This window comes from Sarcophilus harrisii, chromosome 3 (assembly GCF_902635505.1).
Source record: "Sarcophilus harrisii chromosome 3, mSarHar1.11, whole genome shotgun sequence".
Lineage (NCBI taxonomy): Eukaryota > Metazoa > Chordata > Mammalia > Dasyuromorphia > Dasyuridae > Sarcophilus > Sarcophilus harrisii.
The window spans coordinates 330471422-330496336 of record NC_045428.1 but is presented as its reverse complement, the minus strand read 5'-3'; positions in this window follow the sequence as shown (position 1 = coordinate 330496336).

The window sequence follows — 24915 nt, the reverse complement described above, 5'->3', positions numbered from 1 at the left end:
TTCACATCCCACCCTCCTTAATAAGATCCATAAATAAGAGATACTTGAAATCATTAAAAGAAAACAATACATTGAGAAGGTTAGGAATATGAGAGTAAGAGTCTGTCCTCTGTAGGACTGTATGTGGATCACAACATGGCATTTTTACCTTTATTGTTGTTGTTTGCTTGCTTTTTTTTTTTTTTCATTTTTTTCCTTTTTAATCTGATTTTTCTTGTGCAACACAATAAGTGTGGAAATGTTTAGAAGAATTACACATGTTTAATATATATTGGATTACTTGCTGTCAAGGGGAGAAAAATTTGGAACACAAGGTTTTGCAATTGAAAAAAAGAAACTGCCCCTTTACCCTTTTCTGGCTGTACCACTGAGAATAGCTCCAAGCAGGGTAGAATTTCCAGGAATTGGTGACAGCAGTTAACTAGAAAGGGAATTTTCCAGATATGGAAACTGAGATTGAGAATCATTAAGTGACTTGCCCTAAATCCCACAGTGAATCTGAACCCAGGTCCTCTGACTCCTATCTCCTATCTCCTTTTGATCTCATCTTTTCTATTCTCCCACATTTGCTGGCTTAATGAATTAAACTAATTCTGAGCTATGCTAAAGCTCTTAAAGTATGACCCTCCAGAGGTTTTGTTTTCATTTTTGTTTTTATTTTTCAACTTAATTCCAGCTTTAAAGACAGAAACACCCTTTTGATCAGAGGAATTTCAAGTACCATAAGACAAAGTGGGAGAAATATTCTGGAAAAGGGTGTGCCCTTCCTAGATCCCTTGAATCACACAAGGGAGGCAAACCGTGAATCTGCTCAAGAATAAAGTGGTCCTGCCATTTCGCATTGTTTTTACTTAGGTAATCTCTGAGAGGAGATTGAGCCATAGGAAAAATCCATCAGGAGATTTGTGTTCCCCAGGTATATCCCCAGCCCCAGGAACTCTGATGTCACTCTCTCCACAACCTCAGTCCTGGCCTAGGCAGCCCAGGCATCTTGATGGGAAAATAACACCTATTAATCCTCAGGTTTTTCTTTTTAGTTTCTCTTTTCCCCATCTTTTAATTAAAGTCTACCTACCTCTTTCTCATGCAGACAAGTCCTGGTATTCAAGTCTCATTTGATTTAATCTCCTTTTTCAATTAAATTTCCTCTCCCTTGAGTTTCCTCACCCACCCTGCTTAGCAACTTTTATCTGCTTTGCTTCTACCCTCTTTGAAGGAGATTTCTGTCCCCTATCAGACTTCTGTTCTAAAATCTCTTAATAAAACCATTAGGGCACTCTATAGTCCTTACAGACCAGGGGAATTTGGACAAAATAGGTAAAGGAGATCGATTAGGGGGCAAAGTCTCAGTAAATACTGGCCTCCGGTTCTACTTCAGCCAGTAACAAGCTAAGTTAAGCTCTGGTGAGTCACATATCCACTGGGGTGGTGTAAGCAAGTGACTGAAACCTATCAAGGAAGATCTGAATTCAGATCCTGATTTCCACATTAATCATGTGTCTCTAGCTGAATTACATACCTCTCAGATAATAATAGCCCCTACCTCAGGGTTTCTGTGAGGATCCAATCAGATAGCAAAAGTAAAGTGCTTTGCAAACCTTAAAGTTCAAAATAAATGCTAGCTATCATTAATGTTATTATCATTACTATTATTATGATAAGGCAGAGCCCTAAACTCACTAGGGCATTTAAAGGCCTTTCCCTACTTGAGAATACTTAGTTTAGCACAAGATGGTAGCACAGTGAATAGAGTATTGGACCTGGAGTCAGGAAGATTCATCTCCCTGAGTTCAAATCTGATCTCAGATACTTATTAGCTATTGTGTGATCCTAGGCAAGTCACTTAACCCAATTGCCCTCAGTTTCCTCATCTGTAAAATTAGAGAAGTACTCCAGTATCTTTAACATGAAAACCCCAAAAAGGGTCAAAAGAGTCAGACTGGTCTGAATAACAATAACTAGTACATAATAGGAACTTAGTAAATGCCTAATGACTCACTGACTGTTTTTTTTTTGCTACCTAGACCAGTGAAAGGTTAAGTGACTTGGTGAAAAAATATCAAGCTTACAGTAAGAAACTCCTTCATAGGATTTGGTATTAGGAAGGACTCTAGTTAAGAATTATTCCAATATCTTCATTTGACAGATAAGGAGTGAAGCTGTCACTCACCCAGAGTCATTCAGAATCCTGGTGTAATGGTTGTGTCATTTCACTTTATTCAGGGAATTAGTCATTGTTTTAGATCCCATGATTAGGAGGCTTCTTGGGTTTCTCAATTTTTTTATTGGTTGGTTGAGTGCTATGAAGAGCAGGGAGGGGAATATATGTGCATGTGTATGTATACCAGACATAAACATAGACACACATACACATAGGCATGCACACATATTTATACACATGCATATGTCCAACTCCCTATGCCAAAGCTCTCCGTCTCTAAAGAAAGGGGTAAACAGTTTCTTTTTAATTTACAAAATAAGTCTGACTAAAAACCATTACAATGAATTCCCAATCCCTATATTTATGCACACATGCATTTTTGATTTCCTTCACAAGCTAATTGTACAATATTTCAGAGTCTGATTCTTTTTGTACAGCAAAATAACGTTTTGGTCATGTATACTTATTGTGTATCTAATTTATATTTTAATATATTTAACATCTACTGGTCATCCTGCCATCTAGGGGAGGGGGTGGGGGGGTAAGAGGTGAAAAATTGGAACAAGAGGTTTGGCAATTGTTAATGCTGTAAAGTTACCCATGCATATATCCTGTAAATAAAAGGCTATTAAATAAAAAAATAAATTAATTAATTAATTTTTAAAAAAAAAGTATTTCCCTACTGTTTCTGGCATTTGCTTGATGACAATTATCAGAGGCTGAAAAGCTTGTAAAATAGTAAATATATGTCTTCTTTTCTTTCCCTTTTATTTTTTCTATCCCATTCATTCACACCAAGAAAATACCACCCACTTGGGGTTTGCACAAACTCTGATTTTAGTGAATCTGAAAGTTTCGCTCAATTCAATTCATTAAGTAAGAGACACAAACCTTAGGCAAAGGACTTGTATTGGGGACTAATAAAAATTGTTTTAGAAAATCAACAAGGGAGAACCTTGAATGCTAAGTCAAAGAATTTGTTTTTGATCAAGTAAGGAATAGGAAGATGGATCAACAGAAGATTAGCCTGATGAAAATACTTATAACAGCACTGTTTTCTGAATCTTGTTGGGAGGCAGGAGGCAGGAGCAAGGAGGCTGGCATTTACCCACCATTCCGCTCTTTACTGCTATAGTTTTGGATCTACATAGAAAAGTGTTAATCATGATGTATCCTTCATGCCTCTACCCACAAATGAGGATGGTAAGCAGGGGTCCTTCTCACTGTTTATTGTTCAGTTATGTCTGATTTCTTTGTGAGCCCATTTGGGATTTTCTTGACAAATTTGCTATCTCCTTCTCCAGCCCATTTTACAGATGAGGAAACTGAAGCAAACAGGGTTAAGTGACTTGCCCAGGATCACACATTTAGTAAATGTCAGAGACTAGATTTAAACTCAGGTCTTTCTGACTCCAGAACCAACACTATATCCACAAGGACACCTGGTTGCTCTAGATCTTACCCTATTCCTTCCTTTTTCTATGGAAAGTATTCCCAATTGTCTGGAAGACTGAATAAATAAGAAAAAAAGTATGAAAGAAACCAAATTGCATGGGGCTTGTATACCAAGAACAGAAGTCTACATTTTATTTAATACGCAACAGGAAGTCAAGGTTTTGGAGTGAAGCAGACTTAAATGTCTGTTTCCTAGAGCCTCATCAAAGACTTTTCTTTCATGCAGGGATTTGCATTTTGGCAAAGAGCCTTTGACAAGGCCTAACAAAAATGACTGATTTCATAACTCCCTAACTCAAAAAGCTTCCTGTCCAGTGAGCAATGGAAGTCATTGGTAATTGGGACTAAGTACTGCAAATTTAAAGGTGCAATGGAAATGACCCATTATACTGCTTTTTCCCCTCACTGACTCCTTGCCATCAGTTATGGCATGAATGAATGAAGGAAAGAATGAATGAATGAAGGAAAGCCTTCCTAATAAATTGTGCTTTGGAAAGAAAAAATCTTGGCAAAAGGAGGGAGATGCTCAAATGCTGCTTTGCATTTTTGGAGGGAAAATTAACGATTATAATATGAGCAGTGAATTGTGAAAATAGCTCCCTATCAACCCCCAAGATCCTGCCTTATGAGTTCCATCTAAGGAGAAAGAGCTTTAGAGCTGACTCCCTCAAAAAAGTCATATATGTAGTAGGTGTAGAAAATACTTGCCTATGTAGTGTGATTTCACAAATGAATCCTTTTGTTCCCTCAAATAATGCTTCCCTCACCTAGAAGTGTGCTGGTGAATATTCAACAACCTGGTCTCCAAAAAGTACTTGAAAATTGTATACATGACACACTTTTAAGCTTAATCTATATTAACATTTTTCCATCACTTTCTTAAATCTAACAGCATTTGCAATTTCTGAATTATAAATTCTCACACTGAAAATTTAACAGTTTCTTGAAAGTCTGTTGAATTCTGGCCCACCATATCCCTGCTCCCATTGATGCTATATAATGTGATTTCACATTGTTTTCAAAGCTGCTCAACTTTTCTTAGCTTCTTGTTGGTTTTCTTTTGTTTTCTGTTGTACACTTTTTACTTTATTTTTTCCCTTCTCTGTCCTCACCACTATCCTAAAGAAGGCTATAGCTAAGTGTGGATATATATCCATACACATATATAAAGTCCAAACTATGCTTATTTCTTCCTATCCTATCTGTTTGTCAGAAGGTGGATAGCCTCTTCCTTCATATGTTTAAAATTTTCCATATTTTTCTAAATCAAACAGCTCACCATATCCTAAATCATAGCAATATTCCAACCCATTCTATCTGAAAGATTGACTATGAAAGATTTCCCCCCAATTTTCTGTATTTTTTCTGTTCTTGGCTACATGGGTTTTATTTATGCAAGAAAAATTTAATTTAAAGTAATAAAATTATCTTTTTTACATTTCTCCAATGTTCTCACATTATAATATACTTTAAAGCCTAATACTAGTTACTACTTCCTTTACATCTTTTTTTCCCTAATTTCTTTGAAATTCCTGACCTTTTGTTCTTCCTTTTTTTTTTTTTTTTTTTTTTATTTAATAGCCTTTTATTTACAGGATATATACATGGGTAACTTTACAGCATTAACAATTGCCAAACCTCTTGTTCCAGTTTTTCACCTCTTACCCCCCCCCCTAAATGGCAGGATGACCAGTAGATGTTAAATATATTAAAATATAACTTAGATACACAATAAGTATACATGACCAAAACATTATTTTGCTGTACAAAAAGAATCAGACTCTGAATTATTGTACAATTAGCTTGTGAAGGAAATCATAAATGCATGTGTGCATAAATATAGGGATTGGGAATTCAATGTAATGGTTTTTAGTCATCTCCCAGAGTTCTTTTTCTGGGTATAGCTAGTTCAGTTCATTACTGCTCCATTAGAAATGATTTGGTTGATCTCGTTGCTGAGGATGGCCTGATCCATCAGAACTGATCATCATCTAGTATTGTTGTTGAAGTATATAATGATCTCCTGGTCCTGCTCATTTCACTCAGCATCAGTTCGTGTAAGTCTCTCAGGCCTTTCTGAAATCATCCTGTTGGTCATTTCTTACAGAACAGTAATATTCCATAATTTTCATATACCACAATTTATTCAGCCATTCTCCAACTGATGGACATCCATTCAGTTTCAGTTTCTACCACTACAAAAAGAGCTGCCACAAACATTCGTGCACATACAGGTCCCTTTCCCTTCTTTATAATCTCTTTGGGATATAATCCCAGTAGTAACACTGCTGGATCAAAGGGTATGCACAGTTTGATAACTTTTTGAGCATAGTTCAAACTACTCTCAAAATGGTTGAATTCGTTCACAACTCCACCAACAATGAATCAATGTCCCAGTTTTCCCACATCCCTCAACAATCATCATTATTTTTTCCTGTCATCTTAGCCAATCTGACAGGTGTGTAGTGGTATCTTAGAGTTGTCTTAATTTGCATTTCTCTGATTAATAATGACTTGGAGCATCTTTTCATATGACTAGAAATAGTTTCAATTTCTTCATCTGAGAATTGTCTGTTCATATCCTTTGACCATTTTTCAATTGGAGAATGGCTTGATTTTTTATAAATTAGAGTTAATTCTCTATATATTTTGGAAATGAGGCCTTTATCAGAACCTTTGACTGTAAAAATATTTTCCCAGTTTACTGCTTCCCTTCTAATCTTGTCTGCATTAGTTTTGTTTGTACAAAAACTTTTCAGTTTGGTATAATCGAAATTTTCTATTTTGTGATCAGTAATGATCTCTAGTTCTGCTTTGGTCATAAAGACCTTCCCCTTCCACAGGTCTGAGAGGTAAACTATCCTATGTTCCTCTAATTTATTAATAATTTCATTCTTTATGCCTAGGTCATGAACCCATTTTGACCTTATCTTGGTGTACGGCGTTAAGTATGGATCAGTGCCTAGTTTCTGCCATATTAGTTTCCAATTTTCCCAGCAATTTTTATCAAACAGTAAGTTCTTATCCCAAAAGCTGGGATCCCTTTTGTTCTTCCAAATGAACTTTGTTACTATTTTTTTCTAACTTAAGAAAATAAGTTTTTAGTAATTTAATTGGAATGACCTTGAATAAAGAGATGTTAGGTAAAATGTTATTTTAAAAATTATATTGACTTTACCTACCCATGAACAATAAATATTACTTCAATTATTTAGAGTCAAATTTATTTATATGAAAAGTGGTTTATGTTTATGTTCATATGGTTTTTGTGTCTATTTTGGCAGGTATACATACACTCAGGTATTTCATACTGTCCAGATGTTTTAGATGTTCTAAAATAATATTGAATAACATTACTGACACAATATAGTTTCTCGATTTTTTTTAAGTGAAAAGAAACTGTGACATCTTTATTATAGAGAATATGATTACTCCCTGATCCCCATTAAGATAGGGTTTGCAGTTCTACTTAAAAAAGAAAAAGATGGTCTCTCATAGACCCCACTAAATATGGTGACAATTGACAAAGCAAATGAAGGTTTCAGTTTCTCTATTTTTTAACTTTTGATTATATCTATTTTAACTTTAATTTTTGTCTGCAATCATGTTTATGAGACATGCTTTTTTTTACATACTAAAATATACTTCTGTCCTTTATTTTATCTTTCTGTGTATCTCTTATTTTTTATGTTTCCAGAAAGCAACATATTGCTGAATTAAAATTTTTAATCTGCTATCCATTTCCATTTTATGAATAAATTTATCTTTTTCACATTCTAAGTTACAATTACTTGTTGTGTATTTTTCTCCTTCCTATTTTTCCTCATTATCCTTTTCATTCTATGTAAACTATCCCTCTTCACTCCTCTGCTTTACTTTTATCCACTACTTTGCCCTCCTTAAATAATCTACCCCTCTAAGAATCCCTCTTTTATAGTCTCCTCTGACACTATCCCCTTGCCCTCTTATTTCTTTCTGAATTTAGAAGACTTTTATATCCTTCTAGATATTTTCTTTGTTCCTTCTTTAACTCTTATTGATGAGAATAAGGTTCCATCACTACTTGCTCTACCCTACTAGCAGCTTCTGTATTTTTTTCCTTTTATGACTCATTTGTATGAAATAATTAACTACTTTTTAATCTCTCTCTATAATTTTTGTTTTTGTTTTTTAATAATCACCACCTCATATTCAGCTCAGCTCATGTCTTTCTTTCAAACAGCACTATAGTAAACATTTTGTGGAAGCAGCAAGGTGTTTTAAATGCATAAAGCATCAGTTCTGGAGTCAGGAAAATAAAAGTTCAAATCCAGCCTTAGACACTTATTACTTAGTTACTGTAGTCAAATCAGCTTTGCTATTATTGTCAGTTGTATTCAACATTTCATGGCCACATTTGGGATTTTCATGACAGGATACTGGAATGATTTGCCATTTCTTTTTCCAGCTCATTAAAGATAAGGAAACTAAAGTCAACAAAATTAAGTGATTTGCCCAGGGTCACATAGCTCTTTTTTTTTTTTTTTATTTAATAGCCTTTTATTTACAGGATATATACATGGGTAACTTTACAGGATTAACAATTGCCAAACCTCTTGTTCCAATTTTTCACCTCTTACCCCCCCACCCCCTCCCCTAGATGGCAGGATGACCAGTAGATGTTAAATATATTAAAATATAACTTAGATACACAATAAGTATACATGACCAAAACATTATTTTGCTGTACAAAAAGAATCAGACTCTGAATTATTGTACAATTAGCTTGTGAAGGAAATCAAAAATGCATGTGTGCATAAATATAGGGATTGGGAATTCAATGTAATGGTTTTTAGTCATCTCCCAGAGTTCTTTTGCTGGGCATAGCTAGTTCAGTTCATTACTGCTCCATTAGAAATGATTTGGTTGATCTCGTTGCTGAGGATGGCCTGATCCATCAGAACTGGTCATCATCTAGTATTGTTGTTGAACACATAGCTCTTAAATGTCTGAGGTCAGATTTGAACTTAGGAAGAGTCTTCATGACATCATGCTTGGCATGCTATACACTGAACCACCTAACTGCCTACGCAAATCACTATCCTTCTCTGAACCTGAATTTTCTCTCCTGTAACTAATACCTGGAGGAGCTACATTCCATTGTTAGTATGAGGCTTAAATGAGGTAATGGATGTATAATGCTTTGCAAACTTTAGAGTACTATATAAATGTCAGTCATTATTAAAATTTTGAAGATCCTATTTACATGCAGTATCTCAATCACTCCTCTGTTGTGTAAATGAAAGCATACCTATAGCAGGCATCTGAGAGCTTGTTTGGTGAGTTGAAAGAGAAAAAAAGATTCTTAATTCTTTATTACCAAATTCCAGGTTTCATCTGCCAGATGCAGGTGGATTAACATCCTGCTCTTAGCAAACTATAACTGCTCAGAGAAATTTCCTAAGACAAGCAGATGGCTTATTCCCAGTTAATTTCAAAATCATATTCATATTAATCTGTGCAAATTTTCATGACCCAGACCAAATGCTCAAAGAAAGGTTCAGGAAAATTCATGGCTAAAAGATCCTTAACATTAGAAATGGAAGAACACAAGATCATCTAGTTTGAGGAATACACAAAGAATCCCTTTTTGAATATATTGACAAAGATCTTCAAGCCTTCCCTTACAGACTCCTAATGAGAGAGAACCACTCCTTTCCAATGTAGTTTTTTGGAAACATTATCATTGGAATTTTTTTTTTCTTATATCAAATCTATCCCTGCTTTTCTTGCAGTTAGTTCTACAGGAGAAATCTAATTCTTCTTCCAAGAGACAGCATTTCAAAATACTCGGAGCTATTATATCCCATCAAAGCCTTCTCTTCCTGGTTAAAAATCCTCAGACCTCATATGAAAAGATCTTAAAGTCATTTGCTAGCCTGTTTATCCTCTAAATTTAAGCTTCTTAAACTATGGGGTCACATAACTGCAAGTGAAAGTTGTGAAAAATTTGGCAACAGAAAAAGTTATCAATTATTCTTCCAGTATTTAATTCTTATTTTCTTAAATTTTATTTTATACATTATTTTAAAATTTATAAATTTTATTTAAAGATGAAAACCATCTTTACATGTAATTAGAAAAATAATATAATAGTATATTATATATAATTATATAATATATAATAGTATAATAAAATAATTTAATAGTATATCATTTTTCCAATTACATGTAAAGATAATTTTCAATTTTTATTTTTATAAGGTCTCGAATCCCATTTTTTTCTCCCTTCTCTGCATATCTCCCTCCTCACAATGCTAGCGAATAATCTGATATAGGTTACATTAACTTTTTTTTTCTTTTTTTTTAATTTTATTTCTTATTATAGCTTTTCATATACAAAACATATGCATAAGTAATTTTTCAACATTGACCCTTACAAAACCTTCTGTTCCAATTTTCCCCCTCCTTCCCCTCACCCTTTCCCCTAGATAGCAGGTAGTCCCATACTTGTTAAATACGTTAAAGTATATATTAAATACAATATATGTATACATATTTATACAGTTATTTTGTTGCACAGGAAAGATCGGATTTAGAAAAAAGGTAAAAATAACCTGAGAAGAAAAAAACAAAAATGTAAGCAAACATTAACAGAAAGAGTGGAAATATTATGTTGTGGTCCATACTCATTTCCCAGTATTCTATATTCTATCAATTGGAACTGATTTGGATCCTCTCATTTTGAAGATAGCCACGTCCATGAGAATTGATCATCATATAGTATTATTGTTGAAGTGTATAATGATCTCCTGGTTCTGCTCATTTCACTTAACATCAATTCATGTATGTCTCTCCAAGCCTCTCTGTGTTCATCCTGCTGGTCATTTCTTATACAACAATAATATTCCATAACATTCATATACCACAATTTATTCAGCTGTTCTCCAATTGATGGGCATCCCTTCAATTTCCAGTTTCTAGCCACTACAAAAAGGGCTACATGTGGGTCCCTTTCCTTCTTTAATATCTCTTTGGGATATAAGGCCAGTAGTAACACTGCTGGTTCAAAGCGTATGCACAGTTTGAGTATAATTCCAAATTGTTCTCCAGATGTACATTCACTTTTAACAAAAACAATCAGAACAAAAAGGGAAAACCATGAGAAAAAAAAAAGGTGAATATAGTATGCTTCATTCCATGTTCATCTTCTCCATAGTTCTCTTTCTGGATACAGATGGCATTTTCCATCCAAAGTTTATTAGAATTGACTTGGATCATTGAATTGCTGAGAAAAGTTAATTCTGTCATAGTTGACACAACTTTTTGTTGCTATGTACAATTTTTATTGATTCTACTTGCTTCACTTAGCATCAATTCATGTGGATCTCTCCAGGACTTTCTGAAATCATTCTGCTGATCGTTTCTTATAGAACAATAATATTCCATAACATTCATATACCATAATTTATTCAGCCATTCTCCAGCTTATGAGCATCCACTCAGTTTCCAATTTCTTGCTACTACGAAAAGGGATACCACAAACATTTTTGCACATGTAGGTCCCTTTCGCTCCTTTATGACCTCTTTGGGATACAGGCCCAGTAGAAACACTGCTGAATCAAAGGGATGCACAGTTTGATAGCCCTTTGGGCATAGTTCCAAATTGGTCTCCAGAATAGTTGAATCAGTTCACAACTTCATCAACAATGTATTAGTGTCCCAGTTTTCCCACTTCCCCTCCAACATTTATCATCCTCTTTTTCTGTTGTCTTAGCCAATCTAAGAGGTATGAGATCATACGTCAGAGTTGTTTTAATTTGCATTTCGCTAACCAATTTGTTAGAGAATTTTTTCATGTGACTATAGATGGCTTTAATTTCTGCATTTGAAAATTGTCTGTTCATTTTGACATGTGACCATTTATCAATTGAGAAATGACTTGTATTCTTATAAATTTGACTCAGTTTTCCATATATTTTACAGATGATGCTGTTAAAAAAAATAAATCTCAGCTTTCTGTTTTCCTTCTAATGTTGTCTGCATTGATTTTGTTTGTGCAAAAACTTTTAATTTACATAATCAAAATTATCAATTTTGCATTTTATAATGTTTTGTAGTTCTGACAGGTAGAGTATCCCTTATTCTCCTAATTTGCTTATAATATCACCTTTTATGTCTAAATCATTTACTCATTTCAACTTTATCTTGGTAAAGGGTATGAGATGTTGGTCTATGCCTAGTTTTTAACATACTATTTTCCAATGTTCCCAGCAATTTTTGTCTAAATAGTGAATTCTTATTCCAGAAGTTAGTGTTTATCAAATACTAGATTACTGTGGTCATTAACTATTATGTCTTTTGTATCTAACTTATTCTACTGATCTACTATTCTATTTCTTAGCAAGTACTACATGGTTTTGATGGCTGCCACTTTATAATACACTTTTAGGTCTGGTACAGTTAGGCTACCTTCCTTTGCTTTTTTTTTTCATTAATTCCCTTGACATTCTCAACCTTTTTTTTTTTTTTTCAAATGAATTTTATAATTATTTTTTCTAGCTCTATAAAATAATTTTTGGTGGTTTGTCATAGCACTGAATAAATAGACTAATTTAGGCAGAGCTATCATTTTTATTATATTATCTTGACCTATCCATGAGCAATTAGTATTTTTCCAATTGTTTAGATTTGATTTTATTTGTGTGGAAAGCATTTTGTAATTATGTTCATATACTTCCTGGGTTTTCTTGGTAAACTCCCAAATATTTTATATTGGCTACAGTTACTTTAAATGGAATTTCTCTTTTTGTCTCTTGATGCTGGACTTTTTTGATAACATGTTGAGATGCTGATGATTTTTGATGATTTGGGAGTTATTTTATATCCTGCATATGTACTAAAAGTTTAGTTTATTGTTTCAAGTAGTTTTCTTTTTTGGTTTTGGTTTTTGTTTTTTGCTAAGGCAATTGAGGTTAAGTGACTTGCCCAGGGTCACACTGCTAGGAAGTATTAAGTGTCTGAGACCAGATTTGAACTCAGGTCCTCCTGACTTCAGGTTTCTATTCACTGTGTCACCTACCTGCCCCTATTTCAAGTAGTTTTTGGTTGATTCTCTAGGACTCTCTAAGTATACCATCATATCACCTGCAAAGAATGATAATTTTGTTTCCTTATTAACTATTCTAGTGCCTTCAATTTCTTTTTCTTTTCTTATTGTTAAAGCCAAAATTCCAATACAATATTGAATAATAGTGGTGGTGATGATGATTCTTTCACCCCTGATCTTACTGGGAATGTTAGTTTATCCCTGTTACATATAATGATTACTTATAGTTTTAGATAGATGCTGCTTATCATTTTAAGGAAAACTCCATTTATTTCTATACTCTTTGGTGTTTTTAATAGGAATAAGTATCAAAAGCTTTTTCTCCATCTATTGAGATAAAAATGATTTCTGCTGATTTTGTTATTGGTATGATCAATTATGCTGCTAGTTTTTCTAATATTGAAGCAGCCCTGCATTCCTGGCATAAATCCCAGTTGGTCATAGTCAATATACTATGGTGCTAACTTGCTGTAATCTCTTTGTTAATATTTTGTTTAAAATTTTTGTATTGATATTCATTAGGGAGATTGGTCCATAGTTTTCTTTCTCTGTTTTGGCTCTTTCTGGTTTGCGTATCAGCACCATATTTGCTATCATAAAAGAAATTTGGCAGAATTCCATTTTCCCATATTTTTCCAAATAGCTAATTGATTTTTTAAACGTTTGGTAGAATTCACTTGCAAATCCATTTGGCTTTGGAAATTTTTTCTTAGGAGGTTCATTGATGACTTGTTGAATTTCTTTTTCTAAAATGGGGTTAAGCTATTCTGGAGAGCAATTTGGAATTATGCCCAAAGAAGTATAAAATTGTGTATACCCTTTGATCCAGCAATGTCTCTAGTTAGTCTATATCTTAAAGAGATTATAAAAAAGGGAAAAGGACCCACATGTCCAAAATGTTTTTGTAGTAACAAGAAACTGGAAACTGAGTGGATGCCCAGAAGTTGAGGAATAGCTGAATAAACTTATGGTATATGAATGTAATGTAATATTATTGTTTTATAAGAAATGATCAGCAAGCTGACTTCATAAAGGCCTTGGAGAGACTTATGTGAACTGATGCTAAGTGAGTAGAACCAAAAGAATATTGTACAAAGCAACAACAACATTATGTGATTAAAAAAAAAACAAGATTATGTGATAATCAACTGTGATGAACTTGGCTCTTTTCAACAGTGAGGTTTTCAGGCCAATTTCAATAGACTTGTGATGGAAAGAGCCATCTGCATCTAGAGAGAGGACTATGGGGATTGAAGGTGTATCACAACATAGTATTTTCACCTTTTTTGTTGTTTGCTTGCTTGTTTTTTCTTTCTCATTTTTTTTCTTTTCAATCTGATTTTTCTTGTTTAGCATGATAAATGTGGAAACATGTTTAGAAGAATTGCAGATAGGTAACCTATATTGGATTACTTGCTGCTAGGGAAGGAAGAAAAGGAGAGGGAGGGAGAAAAAAATGGAACACAAGGTTTTGTAAGGATGAATGTTGAAAACTATTTTTATTTATTTTGAAAAATAAAAGACTATTATTATTAAAAAAATAAAATAAGGTTAAGTATTTTATTTCCTCTTCTGTTAATCTGAGCTATTTATATCTTTGTAAATATGCAGCCATTTCAATTAGATTGTCAGATTTGTTGGCATATAGTTGAGCAAAATAGCTTCTAATTATTGCCTTCATTTCTTCTTCATTGGTGGTAAATTCACCCTTTTAGTTTTTGAAACTGGTAATTTGGGTTTTTTTTCCCTTTTCTCTTTCTAATCAAATTAACCAAAGGTTTTTTTTTTTCCTATTCTGTTGTTTTTTTTTTTTTTTTTTTTTTTACAAAACTATTTATTTTATTTATTAGTTCAATAGTTTTCTTTCAATTTTATTAATCTCTCCTTTGATTTACAGAATTTCTAATTTGATATTTAATTTGGTGTTAATTTGTTCTTTTTCTAACTTTTTTAGTTGTGTGCCCAATTCATTGATCTTTTCTTTGTCTATTTTATCATGTAAGAATTTAAAGATAGAAATTTCCCCTAAGAACTGCTTTGGCTGCCTCCCATAAGTTTTGGTATGTTATCATAATTGTCATTCTCTTGAATGAACTTATTGTTTCTATGAATTGTTGTTTGACCCCACTAAATTGTTTGATTTCCAAATTGTTTTTAGTTTATCTTTCCATGATCCTTTTTTGAATGTAACATTTAATGTGTCATGGTTCAAAAAAGAATGCATTTACTATTTCTGCCTTTCTATATTTGATTATGAGGATTTTATGCCCTACTACATGGTCAGTTTTTGTGTAGGTGTCATATACTATTGAGAAGGTATATTCCTTTTTATCCCTACTCAGTTTTCTCTAGAGGTTATTATATTTTAGTTTTCTAAGATTCTGTTCACTTCTTTAATTTCTTATTTATTTATTTTGTGGTTAGACTTATATAATTCTGAGAGGGGGGATTGAGTTCCCCTACTAGTATTGTTTTTCTATTTCTTCCTGTACTTCATTTCTAAGAATTTAGATGCTGGGCCCCTTGGTGCATATATATTTAGTACTGCTATTACTTCATTGTCTATGATACTTTTTAGCAAAATGTACTTTTGCTTTGTCTGAGATCAGAATTGCTACCCCCTGCTTTTTTTTTTTTTTTTTTTTGCTTCAGCTGAAGCATAATATATTCTGTTCCAGTCTGTTACCTTTGTTTTGTCTGTTTCAAATGTGTTTTTTATAAACAATATATTGTAGGATTTTGGTTTTTAATCCATTCTGGTAACCACTTCTGTTTTATGGAAGAGTTCATCCCATTCACAATTACAGTTATGATTACCACCTCTATATTTCCCCCCATCCTATTTTCTTCCATATTTAGATTTTTTTCTCTTTTCACCTTGTCCCTCTTCATCAGTGTTTTATTTCTGACCAACCCTCCTCTCAGCTTGCTCTCTCTCTTTTTTTTTTTATCACACTTCCCTTTTCTTACCCTTTTTTCTATCATTTTTACCCTCCTTCTATCCAACCTGTCTCTTTTCTTTCCTCTTTCTCCTCTACTTCCCTATGATATAAGAAACATTTCTATACTCAACTGAATATGCATGTTACTCCTCTTAGAAGCAAATCTGATAAAAGTAAACTTCAGACAATACTCATTCCCTTTTCTTTCCCTCTACTATAATAGGTTTTTGTGCCTCTTTAGGTGATCTAATTTACCCCATTTTACCTCACCTTTCCTCTTCCCCAGTACAGTCCTTTTTCCACACCTTAATGTCTTTTTAAATTTCATCACATGATTTTGATATTGACACTCTCTATTTATGTATACCCTTTCTAACTGCAATAGTAAAAGATACAGTTCTCAAGAATTAGAAGTATCATCTTTCCATGGAAAGAAAGACCTCATCTTCATAGGATAGTGGTTACAAGTCTTTGGTGATTAAGCCTATAACCTTGGGGCTATTTTAGATCTTATGAATCAGACCAATAGCCATACCCAGCCAGCATGATTAGAATATCTTAAGTAGAAACTATAGCAACATTTATTCAAACCTGCCTGGTATTTGGATTAATACGAGTAAATTATTTTCAAGGCCTGTCAAATGTCTAGGATCTAACATTAGTGCCACATAGATTGCCCTGGAGTTTTGTTTAGCAAGACTAGAGGGAGAAAAACAAAATTAGAAACCTTTATCCTGTACTCTCTATACCTGATTTTATAAGATTTTTAAAAAACCGATTATATCTTGCCTTTTACAGTTCTTTAACTGTTCAATGTTTATCAGACTTCTTTTTCACTTTATAGAAGGCAAATTCCTTGGAGGCACAGGTCTTGTCTATTACTTCTTCATTTCTTTATAGCACTGAGAATAGCACTGTAGGGACTTGAGAAATAATTATTCATTGGTTGCTTGTACCATCTTCACAAACAAGTAAAATATGATCTTAGTTTTGAAGCTGGGAGGGACCTTAGAGATTATCTACAATATTTTATAGATCACAAGATCAGGATTTAAATCCAGATATTCTGACTCCAAATCCAGCATTTTCTTCTGCTTCACAAAGCCACATATCTTGTTGAGTTCAAAAAGGAAAGAAAAGGAAAAACTTATTTCCTTGTAAAAATGACTAAATGTAAGGGCTTCTCCTAGACAGGTTCCAAAACAGTATGGTCACTAAGACACTTCTGATCATCAATATACTCCTAGGATATATCTGTGACAGTTAGAGGCAGTTGAATCATTTTGGATCCATCATTCCTTCATGGTCTTCTCCCCTAAAAGATACAGGAAAAGTGCAGTTATAAAAACTCCCACCAGTTTCAAATGAGGGATGCAGAAGCTGCATCCCTACAAACCTGGAAAGATCCACCCAGGATCCAAGTTGTACTTGTACTCAAACAGCCTTGGGGATTATACCCCATATTAACCTGGTTCTTGCATTTTAGCAATTTTTATAGGAAAATGGACTTTTTTCCTTTTCTTTCAGTTTTCAATCCAGCAAGACTTATATGACTTTATGAAATAGTGTTTCATCTCAAGTCACAAGACCTGGTCCTGTGAACTTGGATAATCTATAAAATATAGTAGGTGCTCTCTAAGGTCCCTCCCTGCTTTAAATATGACCAACACTTTACCCAACGGGAATGAATATAACTTTGTATAGGAGAATATTGTGCTACAGAGCACACACTTTAGAGAGAGCAGTGACTTTTCTCTTGCTTGTTAGACAGATTTGAGTAAGGGAAAAGAGAGAGACAGAGAGAGAGAGAAATTCCTTTCTTTTCATTTTAATTTTTGTCACTCCTTTACTTGCCATTGAGGAGAGGGGGTGGGGGAAAGAGGGAAAAAATTTGCAAGGGTTAATGTTGAAGAATTATCCATGCATATGTTTTGAAAAATAAAAAGCTTTAATAAAGAAAAAAAATTTTGTCATTCCCAAAGGTATAATAAAAAAAAAAAAAACTAGCAACAAGAGATGAATAAATCTGCATGTCATCTTTTTCTACTGAGTAGCAAGTCTTCCAGCCTACATCCTCAGTAGTTAACTATCAGCTTAAAAAATTTCTCTTAGAGCACACAGTGAAAGTTTTCCTCAGTACCCAGAAATTCTCTTATCTTTTTCATCTTCTGCCTCCTTTATTTTATAAGATGCCTCCGGTCCCTTCATTTTTGTTCCACATTCCCTCCCCATTACGCTATTTAAAAAAAAAAAAAAAAAAAAAAAAAAAAAAAAAGTCATGACAGACTAGGGCTGTTTACTCTTTACCACTAAACAAGTCGCTAGATCTGAATGTATTCATTGAAGGACTCTGGCCAGATTGAGGTCAAACTCTTTCTCAGTGTTTCTGGCTCTTTGGATCTTCTCCCCAACGTAAGGCACTTAAAGCTTAAATTTGGCTAATGTCTAAAGTTTCCCCAGAAGGGAATGGAAACGTACAATGTTCAGTGTGATAAGACAGCTATTTATTTCCTCCATATAAAAGAATGCATAAAACACAAAAGCCTCATAAGCAAATATTGACTGACTTATAACAGTAACCCACAAATACTGTTATATCCTTCCATGAAGTTGATGCTTTCTAAAAATATAAATTTTTTAATAAACAAAAATCTATCATTTCTCCTCTCCTACCTCAATTTCCACCATTGTGAAAGAAAAAAAAACGCCCTTGTAATAAAAATATATAGTCAAATTGTAATAAAAATATATAGTCAAGTAAAACAAATTTCCTCATTGGTCATGAATTAGATAGACAGATGGACAGACATATACATATAAAATACATATATGCATATGCACACACATACATATATTACATTGCATGTGTATATAAAACATGTGTGTATACACATATTTGTGCACTTAAATGTGCATGTGCATGTGTATGGATATGCATATGTATGTTTATATGTGTGCACATACTTATGCAAATAGATGTATCTTTGTGTGTGTATTCCTGAGTTTCTGTACCTTGACCTCTCTTTTAGTAGGTAAGTTGTGTGTTTCATCATGAAATCTAGGAAGTTGACACATAAAACATTAAAACTAGAGACTTTAGTCAGACTGTTGAGCAAGCATTTCACCTTCACCTTAATTCTGTCCTGTCCAAACAAACCCCTGCTTTCTGGCCACCCAGACCAGGGCTTGATGGTCTACTCTAGAAAGGTGCAGTTGCAAAAATTCTTACTAGTCAGGTCCAAATGAGAGACCCAGGAGTTGGCAGCCCTTTAACATACCAGGTTGCCTCCAAAGCTAGTAAGGTCCATCTCAGGATCATAATTGTATTTAAATGTAAGGAAAGAAATGCAAAAAAGACAGAAAAATTAGAGGCCCCAAACTCAAGTAATACATGATCTAGTGGCAATGTGTAAGTCTGCCACCTTAGGTTCCAGTGGAACTAGGAGTCCTCTCCCCACATTTATAGCAAATCCTAAATGGAGTGTTCCATAAGACACAAACAGGGAAATTGTGAATACATCCAACCATTCTGGAGAGCATTTGGAACTATGCTCAAAAAGTTATCAAACTGTGCATACCCTTTGATCCAGCAGTGTTACTACTGGTCTTATATCCCAAAGAGATCTTAAAGGAGGGAAAGGGACCTGTATGTGCCCTAATGTTTGTGGCAGCCCTCTTTGTAGTGGCCAGAAACTGGAAATTGAGTGGATGTCCATCAGTTGGAGAATGGCTGAATAAATTGTGGTATATGAATATTATGGAATACTATTGTGCTGTAAGAAATGACCAACAGGATGATTTCAGAAAAGCCTGGAGAGACTTACACAAACTGATGTTGAGTGAAACGAGCAGGGCCAAGAGATCATTATATACTTTAACAACAGTACTATATGATGACCAATTCTGATGGACCTGGCCATTCTCAGCAATGAGATGAACCAAATCAGTTCCAATGGAGCAGTAATGAACTGAACCACTACGCCCAGCGATAGAATTCTGGGAGATGACTAAAAACCATTACATTGAATTCCCAATCCCTATATTTTTGCCCGCCTGCATTTTTGATTTCCTTCACAAGCTAATTGTACAATATTTCAGAGTCTGATTCTTTTTGTACAGCAAAATAACAGTTTGGTCATGTATACTTATTGTGTATCTAATTTATCTTTTAATATATTTAACATCTACTGGTCATGCTGCCATTTGGGGGAGGCGGTGGAGGGTAGGAGGGGAAAAATTGGAACAAGAGGTTTGGCAATTGTCAATGCTGTAAAGTTACCCATACATATAACCTGTAAATAAAAGGATATTAAAAAATTAAATAAATAAATATTAAAAAATATATAGAGAAAAAAAAAAAAGACACAAACCAGGAATAAGAAAAAGAGAGGGAGAAGAGAAGCTGTCTCTTCCTATAAAGTCTACTAAATAGGCAACTCTTCCTGTCTCAATGGCCAGTGATCTCTCAGTGTATCTCCTTTCTCCTGACATCATCAAATGGATCAGAGGATTGCATCAAACTCAAAGAGCAATCCCTATGTCACCACATGAGCCACCAAAAGTAGTCCAGGATTCTGCAAAACTAATAAAAATACTCCCATTACAAAAGGAACAAAAAAGAAAATCAGAGTTTATCTTTAGATGCCATCATTCCCCATCAGCTCTCTGCAACTCTGTGGTTTTGATCTCTCTCTGGAGGCTACAGAACATTTGGAGGACAAGAAGAAAAGCCAGAGAGCGCTAAAGCAAACCCTGTTCAACAATTGACAAGATGCAAAATACAAATCCATCAAACTTCCCCCCTTATTTTACAAAGGAGGAAACTAGGGACCAGAGAAGGGTAATGGTTTGCCTAGAGTCTTGGGTAGGACAATCTGCCTTTTTTTTTTAATTCCTCCTCCAGAATTTTTATTAGATGCATTTTAGCCTTGAAAGGACTGAGGTAGAAACAAGAACAGTTAGAAATCGCTCGCATAATTTATGGCACCGGATCTCATTCTTTTATCCGGTTATCATAATAAACCAATGATTTAGGGCAGATATCATATCTCTATATTTGGCAAAGTCAATCAACAAGTTTCAAATATATAAATATGTATTTACAGAAAGATAAAAAAAACTGAAAGGCTTAGATAACGTGTCACCTTGACCTTAAGGTTAACCAGCTGGTTCCTAATAGAACAGATCAGATTTTAAATGATGTTTCTTGTGAAACCTACTCTCGTGCTTTTGCCCATTATGGCAGGGGAGCTGGCCAGTGAATGTTCTTTGCTAAAATAAAATATGCCCTCATGAGAACCCTTTAGTTCAGAAGAACCTTCCATGAGCCTGGCTTCCAATAAAATTCAAACTAGTAAATGCCAGACACCATCTTTGGATTTTCCTACATATAAACATCATAAAAGGCCGCTATGATGAAAGGGACCAAATCAAGAAGGATTAGTCAGCATGAGCTTCTTGGATGTGTGAGTTTCTAAGTCAGAAATCTGAAGTGAGAAGCCCAGAGAGGCTGCAGCATCTCTCCAGACTCCCTCCTATTGCTCATCTCCCCACATCTCCCTCCCTCCAGGGACACTGCACAAAGGACAGCATCTGTGCCAGATTTGTATTCTGCTTGTATCCTACAACTTTTCTTTCTCTTTTTTTTTCTCTGAAAGATAAACATCTCCCCTTCTTCCCCCTCATCAACCTCCTCAGGTCTACAGCTCTCTATTTGTGTACCTGATGGCGCTATCCACTCTAAAATGCATTACTGCAGGCCCATGGTTAATTTTTCAGCAGCATCCCACCACATTAATAGTAATGGGGCTCTGGTCCATCCAGTCACAGTCTAAATGAGTTTAACTCTCTCTCTCTCTCTCTTTCTCTCTCTCTCTCTCTCTCTCTCTCTCTCTCTCTCTCTCTCTCTCTCGACTTCAAGCATCCTTCTATAGAGATGCTAACAAATGAAATCAGATTTGACTTTCCCCACCTGGAACCCTACCCCCTTTGTAGTCTACTCCTTTTCTCTTTTCCAACAACGTAATAAGGATTTTGAATCCCTGTTTCACCTGAGGTATATTGTTTAATTTATTGATGGGTCTCTGGGCCCCAAAGAGATAGAATCTTTTTCTACCTTTGGCTCCAATAAAATTCTCTAGCAAATATTGAGCTGAAATGACTTCATGGGATTTTTAGTGGTGGGGTTTGGAGAAGAGGAGGGAGGGAGAGCAGCTCCTACATCCCCAAAGGAATGTTTTTTTTTGTAATCCTAGCTTGTTTTGGTTTGTAGGAAAACATCAGCACCAAAGAAAATGGGAGCCCTAAGGTTCCTCCTCCTGAGGCCCTCCAGGGTACAGCTGCTATTTACCCTAGTTTGGAGGAGATTGCTTTGGGCCCCTTCCTTCTTACATCAGTGAACTGCTCTTATCTCTTAGGAATCTTTCCAGCACCTCTAGGCATTTCCTCTTTAATATTTTCCTTCAAAATGTCTTCAAAAATCACTTCCTAAAAAGAGCTGCCTCTTCTAACTTTCAGTCTAACTGTTCCTTAACAATCAATAGCAAACATTTTTAACCTATATTGGATTACTTGATGTATAGGGAAGGAGGATTTTGCAGGGGTGGATGTTGAAAACAATATTGCATTGCATGTATTTTGAAAAATAAAAAGCTATTATTTAAAAAAAAAATCAATAGCACACAACTTCTATTTGATCTATACAGCAAGGACCAGGAAATATATATATATATTTTTTTTAATGTTAGCAAACAACACAGAAAATGACAACACAATTTGAGCTTTTCCCATAAACATTATCTAATATGGTCCTCAAAACAACTTTGTGAGGTAGATGGTAAGAGTATGACTATAATCATTTTACAGACATGGAAGTGGATTCCCCACTCCTACAGTCAAAAGACTTATCCAAGGTTATAGCAACATTTGAACCCAAGCCTTTTCATCTCAAATTCTAAGCCTTTTTCATGATGTCATGCTATTTCTTAAATGTACATCACAAAGCTCTTTAGCCTTATTCATAGGAGAGTCCTTTAAGACTTCATTCAGAGCCTATTGATTTTGGGGTCATACACTGTTCTGGAAATGTTGATTATCTATCTGTTTTTCAAGCCCACAACAAATTGAATACAACAACTTAGAAGGCGGAAAAAGATTGTAGAGACAAAATTTATTGAAGGTAGCAACAAGAGATAATTGACAGCCTTAATTGACAGACAGGGGTGCTGGTGGGAGAACAGAAAAATAACAACATATACACAAGAATTCAAAAAGCACAGTAATCTGGGACCACTGAATACAGATAGAGATCAAGTCTCACATACCAGAGTAGATACAGAGGGTTTCACTATATTATGGCACAGGCCAATCATTGATATTAATCATTATTAATAATATCTCCTTTAATCAATGGAAAAAATCAATGTAATTGTTATATTTGATTATTGTTTATTATTTTATTTATGTTATTACATTATTGCAGTATATTGTTTAAGTAGATGTGGCAATTTTTAGAAAGATTTCTATTAAACATAATTAAAGTGAACCTCCACCCCGATGCACTTAAATGATTGTTCCTCAATTACTAGAATTTTAGGTAATCTGAGTTTTTATTAATTGATTCAAAGTGTTTATTGTCTAGAATTTGAGAGAAAGCATAGCATAGTGGAATTTGTTTATTTATTTAATTTTTGCTGAGGCAATTGGGGTTAAGTAACTTGCCCAGGGTCACACAACCTAGTTACATTCTGTGTCTGAGGTTAAATTTGAATTCAGGTCCTCCTGACTTCAGAGATGATGCTCTATCTACTGCGCCACCTAGCTGCCCCTGTAGGGGAATTTAATATGGATAATTCAAGAAATAACAGCATTAGAGAATTAAGTCTTCCCTCTGCTTACATACTGTCTCTAGGACCATAAGCAAGTAGTTTAGTGTCCCTAGCAACTCTCTATGATCCTGTATTACAAATAGATTGCTAATCTACATAAGAGGGAAGAGTGCTTATTACATTAGGAGTTCCTTGCCCTGATGAAATCCCAGGTCTAGATCCCCAAACCTATCTGCACATATACACACAAAAAGAAAAATACAGTGCATTGTGCTAGGCTCTGGGAGAAATGCTGTATAATATTATTTGTATTAATATATGATATGAAAAAAATCTTCCTCCCCTGTATCATTATCCTTCTTCTGTAACTTACAGTCTTAAAAAGAGGCCATGAATACCTAAAAGTTAAGTGACTTGCCTAGTAGGATCACTTACATTTATACAGTGCTGATAAAGGTTTAACAGCCAACTTTCAAAAATAAAACAAAAGCCAAAAAAAGCATACTGGCACAGTACCCTTTTAAATTTAATCCACATTGTTTTTTTTATTTTTTATTTTTTTTATTTACAAGTTATATGCATGGGTAATTTTTCAGCATTGACAATTGCAAAACCTTTTGTTCCAATTTTTCCCCTCCTTCCCCCCACTCCCTCCCCCAGATGGCAGGTTGACCAATACATGTTAAATATGTTAAAGTATAAATTAAATACAAAATAAGTATACATGTCCAAACCGTTATTTTGCTGTACAAAAAGAATCAGACTCTGAAATAGTGTACAATTAGCCTGTGAAGGAAATAAAAAATGCAGGTGTACAAAAATATAGGGATTGGAAATTCTATGTAGTGGTTCATAGTCATCTCCCAGAGTTCTTTTTCTGGGCATAGCTAGTTCAGTTCATTACTGCTCCATTAGAAATGATTTGGTTGATCTCATTGCTAAGGATGGCCAGGTCCATCAGAACTGGTCATCATATAGTATTGTTGTTGAAGTATATAATGATCTCCTGGTCCTGCTCATTTCACTCAGCATCAGTTCGTGCAAGTCTCTCCAGGCCTTTCTGAAATCATCCTGTTGGTCATTTCTTACAGAACAATAATATTCCATAATATTCATATACCACAATTTATTCAGCCATTCTCCAATTGAGGAGCATCCACTCAGTTTCCAGTTTTGGGCCCCTACAAAGAGACCTGCCACAAACATTCGTGCACATACAGGTCCCTTTCCCTTCTTTAAGATCTCTTTGGGATATAAGCCCAGTATTTAATTCACATTATCAATATTTTCTCCATCATGTTCCTAAGTCTAAACAATCAACAAAACAACAAATCAAATCCTGATTTGTAGTACTTGCCAATTTCCCAGGTGTGAAAGTTCTTACTGAAAATTTAATAATCAGTTCTATGTTGGAACTGACTCCAAAACATGCTCGTCACTGGT